This window comes from Carcharhinus amblyrhynchos, chromosome 16, assembly GCF_965287045.1.
Source record: "Carcharhinus amblyrhynchos chromosome 16, sCarAmb.v2.hapA, whole genome shotgun sequence".
Classification (NCBI taxonomy): domain Eukaryota; kingdom Metazoa; phylum Chordata; class Chondrichthyes; order Carcharhiniformes; family Carcharhinidae; genus Carcharhinus; species Carcharhinus amblyrhynchos.
Window position 1 is genome coordinate 48306081 of NC_137339.1, and position 10311 is coordinate 48316391.

At 45.7% G+C, this 10311-nt stretch overlaps 1 non-coding gene across 1 annotated transcript; it reads left to right on the top strand.

The window, feature by feature from the left end:
- Positions 1-7931: 7931 nt before the first annotated feature.
- Positions 7932-8130, top strand: LOC145354124 (U2 spliceosomal RNA). Its single transcript, XR_013888804.1, has one exon. It is a non-coding gene; the product is annotated as a U2 spliceosomal RNA (small nuclear RNA).
- Positions 8131-10311: the final 2181 nt, after the last annotated feature.

The following is a 10311-nucleotide window of genomic DNA, read 5'->3' on the forward strand; positions in this document are numbered from 1 at the left end:
CTTTATAATCACTCATGTGTTTTAATTAATGGTTATTATATAATTAGGGACCAGCCAAAACGGATGATTGACCAAACTGTGTAATTCAATTAAGTTGTAACTGAAGAAGTAGTAATTAATCCATGAGTTAGGTTAGGCTGGATTTAAATTCTTACAAGATTAAACACTATTTTGCTGGAGGTGAGATCAGACATGTTGTGCTAAGCTCAGTAAGAGGCCATTACGCTAGTGGGACCTTCCAGTTGTGGGCCGGTGTCTGTGGGAGTTTGCGCATTCTCCCCGTGTTTGCGTGGGTTTTCTCCAGGTGCTCCGGTTTCCTCCCACACCCCAAAGATTTGCTGTTAGGCTGATTGGCAGGAATAAATTGTCCCTAAATCAGTTTCCCCCAATCTGGATGGCCATAAAACATTAGATAGGGGTCATGGGTAGAGAGGTGGACTGGTGGTGATGAGTTGGCGGTGCGGGCTCGTTGGGCCGAAGGGCCTGTTTCCCGGGCTGATTTTGTTCTTTGTTCTTTGATGGCGATCCCTCCCTCCTCTTCCCTCCTCCCCCCACCCACCCCGCCCCATGTCAACTACCTCCCCCTCACCCACCCATAGAACAATGGGAAAATCTGTTGACAGCAGCAGGACTGGAAGATCCACCACCAGCCAATGGTGGGCCACCTCCACTGCCACAAAACATGCTGCATGGGAAAGAGAGGAGAGGTGGATTAAAATCCCACCCATTCTTGTTTCAAGAAGTAATGCATTAGTGTATGTAGATAGTCAAAATTAGAACAAAGCTGCAATTGAACCAATAATGAAATTACCGAGGGACAGCACAGTGGCACAGTGATTAGTACTCTGTCTTACAACGCCACAATTCCAGCCTTGGGTAACTGTGTGGAGTTCCTCCCCATGTCTGTCTGGGTTTCCTCCAGGTGCTCCAATTTCCTCCCACAGTCCAAATATGTGTGGGTTAGATGGATTGGCCATACTAAAATGCCCCTTAGTGTCCAAAGATGTGTAGGGTTACAGTAATAGAGTGGAGGAGAGGGGCTGGCTAAGGTACTCTGTCAGAGATTTGGTGCAAACTCAGTGGGCCTAATGGCTTCTTCTGCACTGTAGGGATTGTATGATTCTATGGTTTGAGATGCAGTATCAACAATTTAGAGGATGAATGACACCTTTGCTAGCTAGTTACTCACTAGATGCCCTGGGGCAGAATTTGAAAGAATTGCTATGAACAAAGGAACAGGAGGGCAACCTTACCTTCAGAAACCCCATCACTCATTTGAAGCTGTAAAGTCTACTTTGTGCTGTTAAGTATCCTTTCTTCCTTATTCAAATAAACTTTCTCTTTAAATTTACTACTCAAGAGTCTATCTACGTCTTGTTTGAAACGAAATATTTAATTGATTTTATTGGGTTAATCTGAAGTCAGATTATTACATAATTAAGGATGTAGATAAATTAAAATGATCTAAATATTAAAAAAAAATGGACCTGTATGTATCCCAGCATGGCAATAAACAGAATCGAAGAAATTGATCTGTTGCACAACGATGGCATATTTCAGACTGTTGAACATCAATCCTTCAATATTTGCTGCTAGCATCAATCAGTGCAGATTATGGTCATACCTGTACTTTCTTCTGCCCATAAAGGCAATGTCATTGATGTGACAGATGCACTCTGGCACAATGCATATAATGCAGCTTGAAACAGTTCCTGGCTAACAGATAGTCCAAAAGAATGTCATTGAAAACAGTATCACCCGAAAGGGGTATGAGCTGTACAAAGCGACTGGGACTTCTCCATGAGCTGTATGGACCAGTGGAAATGTTTGTTGTCAAGCTTCAAGAAGAATCTTGCACAGGCAGTTATCGGATTTTTATCTTCAAATATGGGTGTTTTGTCAGGACGTTTCAAAACAGTTTTTAAATGCCATGGGTCAAGGAATACCATTACTAACCTGTCCTTGTTGAGCCTTTTGTCTAGAAAATGTACAGCACCCAGGAAAGTCAATTGCACTTTCATGCCTGGCCTTTGGAACCTGAATATGAAAGCAGTGAAGCATTGCAGGTTGAAAGTTGGCTCAGTAGCAGGCTTTGCCATGGACTTCCGTGAGTATGGATACACATTATGATGTTGCAAGGGTGCTGGAGGGGCAGTATTTTCAATACTCATTCCTACATTTCCTACATCATGCCTCTCCCTCACTCAACATGGCTGATGAGTACAGCCAGGCTTCACACAAGTGGCCACCAGAAATCCAAGAAACAAGTGGCGACCTTCAACCTGGAAGCATCAATCATTGCAATTCGCCATATTGAAGACTCCCTTTTCTTATGCTAATATTGGAGGTAATGTTTTATAATGCATTAAACTCAAACATGTTTTACGCTTCATCCCTTGATGACTCTGGAAGCACATCTAGGGGTTACTCTGGCTCACAGTTTGTTTGACATCTCTGAAAAGGTTTTTGGGATTTCAAATATTATTAACAGAAGAAAACAACTTATGCACACCAACGGGGCGATTCACCCAAAAGTGCTGAATTGGTGGGGAAACTGTTCTAAATCCTAACTGTTCTGACAGTTCAGCTTCTCACTTGAATCTCTGCACTCTGTGCACTGAAGAGGTCCCAGTCATGAATATTATTAAAAAACTCCAGCCTATTCACGTCAGAGATTGACAGTTTCTGGAACTCTGCACATGCGCAATGGCCTCAAACTGTCAACTTCCCGTTTGCAGGCCAGCTCGATTGCTCTGGCCCACATCACCCCCAATGTTGAGGCCACATCCGCCCATCAGTGGTGACCCCGCCACCCAGCTGATCCCCACCCACCCCGGCACCAGACCGTCCCGGTAGTGCCCACCCCCCCCCGACCCCCCCAGCAGACCAACCCCCTAGCAGACCATCCCCCCAGCAGACCATCCCCCCAGCCCACCCAAATCGCTGCCTCCCTTCATCCCAGACTGATCCCAATGCAGGTTGGCAGTGGGAGCCCCCACACACACTCCCACTCCCACCAATTACACCTAGACTCCGCCCATAGTAGGTCCTGGCCTCTTGGCACTGCCCAATGCCCACAGGGCTGTGTCAAGGTGCCCAGGCCCGGGCGCACCACCCCCAACACCATCTGACCCCTGGAGGTTCCTGATTGCTCCCCGCCCCTCCATTCCGCGAGGTCCCCGAATGTGAGGAGGTAGTCTGAACCCCACTGGAATAAAGTACTCCTGGCTGGGTAGGAGATTCAATCGGGGCCTGAAAGGTCCCGATAATTAACAAATATACATACTTAAAAGAAATGCAGGAAAGATTTAAATAACTTACCTGTCTTCCTGCTGGTTTCCGACTTTGGGAAATGCGCATGCATTCCCGGCACATGAGCAAATCGCTGTTCAATGCCACCTCCCATCACAACCCGCCAGAAAAGTTGCAGGACTTAATGGAAGAATTATAGCCCAAATTACAGATCCACAGTAAAGTTAATCTTACATAACACACCCCAAAAAGGCTCCCTGCTTGGTCAGAGCCACAAGGAAAACCCTTTGGGCAATAATCCCCTATAGATGTTTAACTATAAAAATCTAACATTACCCCAGAACCTCTCACTTCTCACAGCCACTCCACTGTGGAAGTCCAAAATACCTCAGATAAAAGACTTTTTTTGCAGCATTAAGGTTTTTCCAGTTTAACTGGGTAGTTGGTTTAAATTGCACATCTTCCAGTCCAGCGCTTTCTCACCCAGCCTAAGCTTTCAACATCTTCCCTTAACTAATTTTTTTTTTCTTTTTCATCTTAAATTCTATTGTCCTTAGCCCTTCTGTGCAACTTAACATTCCCAAAGTATAAAAATAATTGATATTCTCCCTTTTGTCCCCATTTTCAGGTCAATAAAATTGAATGATGCTGCCTTGTTTATTTATGACCTTTTCAAAGTTGTGAATCATTTTACTCCCTTCTGAAATTTAAAAGCTTAAATCCAAACCCTTACTTATTTTCTAATGCAAATTTCTACTATAATAACTCTAGGAGTCGGCTGTGAAGGAACTGTGCTTTTATTACACTAAATGAAAATAAACAATAATCAGAAGCCTGTGGTGAACACAATAGGTCCCAATCTAGACTAAAAGGTTAATGGACCCTCTCAGAGTCTTGCTTTATACAGAGCTCAGTATACAAGCTCCAGCTGGTTACTAATTACCAATATCCAGGGAACTCATATTCAATTACCCCAACTGGCAGGTCAACTAGTGATTGCCTATGCAGATCAAGGGGGTTATACATCTACCCACTTCTTGTTTATTTATAGAAAAGTCACTTGGCCATACCTACTTCAAATACATGCCTTTCACACACACTTCCTTTCAAGTCTCCAAGTCTACCAGACAATCAGTGCCCAGCCTAAAGAAATTATGTTCACTTACAGACAGACCCGCCAGCCTGCCTCACAGTAGACAGACCCCAAAAATATTAAAAATAACGATATCTCTCATCACACTTAACACTGAATTTGTCTTAATTATGTCTGATGCCTTGTTCTTGCCTTTTTGGAAAATTTACACATGAGATGAGCAATTAACCAGTTTAATTCACACCTACTCCTATAACCAGCAATCCTGAAAAAGAGCCATTGTAATGTTGTAATGTAATCTAGAGTGTCAAATAATATCATTAAATTGCTCACTGATTCTTTTGCACGTCTCCTGAATCTCTGAATTAAACTGTTGACCCGTATTTCATACCACCATCAGTTTCTGCAAAATTTCAACTGTGCAAGCATTTCAACAAGAGGATGCTTTTTCCTGTCTCAAAAATAATTTCAATATGTATGCAACAGTATTCATTTCGGACCTAGAAAGTGCGGAGAGTTTTCCCTTAAAGGCTTTCACATTATAAATCCTTGGGATTTTTAATCAATCCTGCCAATTATAACCAAATATCCTAATTTAATAAATCTAAGAAGCTAACTGTTGATTGAAATTACGGCACATGAATAAAGGTATGTCTGTAAAGTTGTTGGAGGATGCTGCATCAGACAAAGCATATCAGCCAAAAGACAGTCAGGACATTTTGAAGGATCTCAGTGGCAGAAAGAATTTTATCCATTAGCAGCTTGAATGGGAAATTACCTTCCCTTCAAGGTGTCCTCCACAATTCAGTTCTTGCCTCTGAGGCAGAGGACCATAAATTCAAAAAATATATGTGTGTGTGTGTGTGTCTTCCATGTTACGAAACAAATAAATGATGCTTTTTTTTAATTTCTCATACAACTTTACCTCCTCTGCCCACGTTACATAACACAAAATTTAGGTGGAACTGAGCAATTCAGAGAGAATGGGCGGGGACAGGGGCAAGTGCAGGGTTACTTGGCTGAATTTTCAAGTCCTCTATTTGAACATTGGGAGCCTTAAATCATACAAAATTCATGCTAAAATCCAGTTCACCAGATGCAAAATTGATGAAGATAAGCCATTTCAGGTAAGATCCACAGTCCATGAACCATCTGATGGAAAGGAAATAGGATTTGTATTTACATATGGCCCTACCACATGCTCAGCATTTCTCAAAACATCCCCCATCCAATTAAATTCTTTTGAAGCACAATCACTTATAAAAGATGGCAGCAGCTTATCCACAGCAAAAGGTCCATAAACAACAATTTATTGATTGACTGGCAAATCCATTTTTGCAGCAATGCTGGTAGTTGGGCAATGATTGGCCTGGTCAGTAATGATTATCTGTGAATAAAACCATGGGATATTCATACTTAACTGAGCAGACAGAAAGGCTTTCAGCTTATTTTCTCCCTTTCATTGTTGTTAGAAATACTTGAGTTCAGGTGGCACAAATAATCAAACAGGGGGATTAAGTTCACAATTAATTTTATAGTGGTTATTAAGTAGTTTATTAAGAAACAACAGTTTGAACATGACACATGAACTGGAATGGTAGGGAAAGCATATGACTTATGACATATGACTTGTCCCAGAGGATGAAGGGATGGATATTGTAGACTGTTGACATCTGTAGCTCTTAGGCTGGAGAGCAGAAAGTTCTCACTAAGTGTTATGAAGCTCTTCCCAGCCCAACACTCCCCCTCCCCACCCACCATTCACTCTTCACTCTTTACTGGTCTTCCTCAATCTGAAAGGCCAACAGGCTGCATTCTGAACACTGGTTATTTCTAGAAACTGACGTGATTGACCCTTGTCAATCACTTGTTCCAACCCATCTGACCAATCACCAAGGTGCAGCATTACCTCTTTCCAGAGTGTCAGCTCGACATTGACCTCCAGCTTGTCTCATACTGGGTTCCATTTGTTAGATCTTGCTTATCTTGAGAGAGTGCAAAGCTCCATTAACTGACTAAGGAATGCCCAACATGACAGCCTGACCTCAACATGAGGCCTCACAGAGCACCTTTCTCCTTGGCTATTCTATAATATTCTGAAAGATACACCATTGGCTTATCCAGCAGAGATCTTAGTGCCACTTGGATATCATATGTCAACTAATCACAACCTAAGAATGCTCAAAGATAAACAAATCACTTTTACGTCAGTTTCTAATCTGCCAGCCATAATTCCAACAGGCCACATAAATACAGCCATAGAAGAGATAAGGACACATTTTATCTTCCCTTATATCTAATGGCCATTAATGTTTTACTTTTAACTATCTTCCTCCATTTTAGATTTCTCTTCACAATCCTTTCTCCCAGTGAAAAGGTAATCAGCCAACACAGCTTCAAGGCTGAAGCCAAAGATCGATAGTGCATAAGATGGTAGTCACCTCTCTGTTTCTTCCCTGCTTGTCCCTGCCCTGACAGAAGAGCAGAGAAGGGGTGGGGGGGGGGTGGTGGTGGGGAGAGGCTGATCCTACCAAGAAAAGGCCACAATTCCAATCTGATGCCACTCTGTGCAGAAAATGAAGCACAATCTGTTCCTCACCGGTAGGGTGGGTGGGCAGGGGCCTGAGATTGCTGGAAGCTGGCAGCTTACAGTAGAGGACGCAATTGTACATGTGCAGGTCTCTCCATTCTGTTCCACAGAACTGTCAGTCACCTTCACCCCCTGAATATCCTGCGCCCCACTCTCACAATCTCTGGCCTCCTCAGCAGATTGCCCTCCCCCCTCAATTCACAAGCAGTCAAAACCCCCCAGCCTGGTTGGTCACACCTCCAACCCTTGGCCAATCACTTACTCTCATCATGACCCGGCCTGGCCTGAACCAGCCTGGCCAATCATTCTCCCCAGCCCAGTCGCTCATCACTGCCTGGTCGTTTGCCAGTTGAAGAGTGTGCAGCTTCCCCCGCTTTTCTCCCCTTGGGCCCCACCCCCATACATGATCTTCCCCTTTGGGCCTAATCCCCTTGATATTGCCCATGATGGTGGGTACTGCCAGCCTGATAGGCTGATAGGCTGGCAGTGCTAGAGTGTCCAGTGAATGGTACCAATGTGCCAGGCTGGCACTGCCAATGTCCCAAGCTGGCAGTGCCAGGTTGGCAATGCTGAAGGGGCACTGCACTCCCCTCCCTGACCTCCTAAGGGGCATCAATGGCCTCGGGTTCTATGAGCAAGGCCATCATGACAGGTCCCCATTGATGGGGACCATACATGACCATACACTAAGGCAAGTGAGCTTAGATGATTGTGCCCAGGGATCACTAATAATATTTTAATCCACATTTAAATGGATTTAAATATTGAGATCAGCCTCGCAGACTTTCTTGTACAAATCCAGGCCCACTAAGACTGCGAGAGGTGCAAAATTGAGCACAAACCTAATTTTTCACCTCTCACAATTTTATCAGTTTGCCCCGCCCATTGACTGGCATGGTGAGAAGGTAAGATTGTCCCTGAGGGCTAGTTCACTGAGAGGAAATCTGAAAAGAAAGACATTGTAAAGCAAGCTGTGGTGATGTTGGAGTGCCATCACAAAATTCTTGGCCTTTTGGCTAAGATCAAGTGTAGTATTGACATACTGCACTTGGTTGAAGTCATTTGGTTACATTTTAGCTTCATTTGAAGCAATTTTTTAAAGTGGCATCTTGGCCTATTGGCTAAGATGCAAATAAGATCAAGCCTTGGAGGAGGAGCTATACCTACTGCAATCAGCTTGGATCATGCAGATCAAGCCCAAGACAGGAGGTGAGAGCCCTGTCTTATCAGTTTGGATCGGTAATATCCCAACTTGTTGGGACTCTGGATTGGATTGGAATAACGAATAAAAAAAATCAGGTTAAATGTTGAAAACTGATATTCATTACAGACATTGGTTCTACTGTAATAAGTAATTCCTACTTTGTCAGAAGATTTTGAAATCTTCTCCAGTGTTTCTCCTGTCTCAGAAGCAGCACTCAGCATGCATTTTTTTTTAAATGATTTGTTTTGAGAGATTAAATCTCTGAAGTACTTACTTCTTCCACATTGTTATATCACCCTGTTGTAAATTTGAAGATGATTCATCAGGCCCAATTTTACCATTTTATTCTAAGTGCCGAATCCAGGCGGAATGCAGATCCGACTTAGAAATCTGCTTTCAGGCGCCCCCATTAGCACTCAGCCTGAAAAACACCTCTCCAGTCCCATTCGTGCTGTGGGCAGGGCTTAGCGTGGCCGAAATGATGGGAGTTCTGAACTGCACATGCGCAGTTAGAAAAAGATTTTAAAAAGCGTGCCCGTGTCAGATCGCTCCTAAGCCACAGAAAGCAGAGAAAGCGGCTCGGGAACAAAAAGCAGAAGTGATGGCGCCCACAGACATCACTGCCCTCCTCATCTACCCTCCCCACTACCCACACATATCATTATCCTCCTTATCCATCCCCCACTGCATACACACACATCACTGTCCCCCTTTTCCACAACCCCCACTACCCACACACATCACTGTCCCCCTTACCCACCCCCCCACTACCCACACACATCACTGTCCCCCTTACCCACTCACCCCACTACCCACACACATCACTGTCCCCCTTACCCACCCCCCCAACTACCCACACACATCACTGTCCTCCGTACCCACCCCCCCAACTACCCACAGACATCACTGTCCCCCTTACCCACCCCCCCAACTACCCACACACATCACTGTCCCCCTTACCCACCCCCCCCAACTACCCACACACATCACTGTCCCCCGTACCCACCCCTCCAACTACCCACACACATCACTGTTTCCCTTAACTACAACCCCACCCACATACATCACTGTCCCCCTTATCCACTGCACCCCCACTACCCACATGTATCGCTGTCCCCCTTACCAGCCCCCCACTACCCACATGTATCGCTGTCCCCCTTACCACCCCCCCACTACCCACACAATTCACTGTACCCCTTATCTACACCCCCACCCACATACATCACTGTCCCCCTTATCCACCTCCCCCATTACCGACACATCACTGAACCCCTTATCCACCTCCCCCATTACCGACACATCACTGAACCCCTTATCCACCCTCCCCTACCCTCACACATTAACGTATCTCTTATCCACCTCCCTACACACACACATCACTGTCCCCCTTATTCACCCCCCCACTACCTACAGACATCACTGTTCCCCTTATTAAAACCCCCCACTACCAGACCGATCAACACTGCTCTCCCTCCACCCCCCACCAATGGCCCGCAGAGTGGTAGCAGAACCCCCACCCCTACCACCACCAGAGATCGATCTGCACCCCCCTCCCCCTCCACCAATGAGCAATTGGGCCTCCCTCCTCCGTCCCAGACAACAATCTGGCCTCACATCCCCCTCCCATGGTTGCCCCAGTATAACATCTGACCCGCCTCCTTCTTCCTCCCTACCAGACAACGATCAGCCCTCCCGCCCCAGCACAGACAACGATCAGTGCCGCCCCCCCCCACCCCCCACCCACCACAGACAACGATCAGCGCCCCCCCCACCCCCACCACCACCAGGAATGATCAGCTCTTCCCCCCCCACCCCCACCAGAGATACATCTGGCCCGCCTCCTCCTCCCCCCCAGCCCCCCACCAGACAACGGTCTGACCTCACTCCCCTCTGCCCTCCCTGACCAGAGAATGATCTGACCCGCCTCCCTCCTCCCCCACCACCGATCTGAGTCAGAGAGCCATTGGAAGATCTGGTCGTGTTCTTCAGCAGCTGGAACGTCCGATTCAGACTTTTATTTTGCACGTCCATTACGGCGCAGTTCTGGATTGGCAAATGTAAAGGGGGAAATGCTGATGAAGTTGGGCGGACAGTTCATTAATTCAATTCTCACAAAGCCTGTCAATGAGGTCAGGCCTGATCGTGTGGCCCTCGAGGGATCAGCCCCTTAAA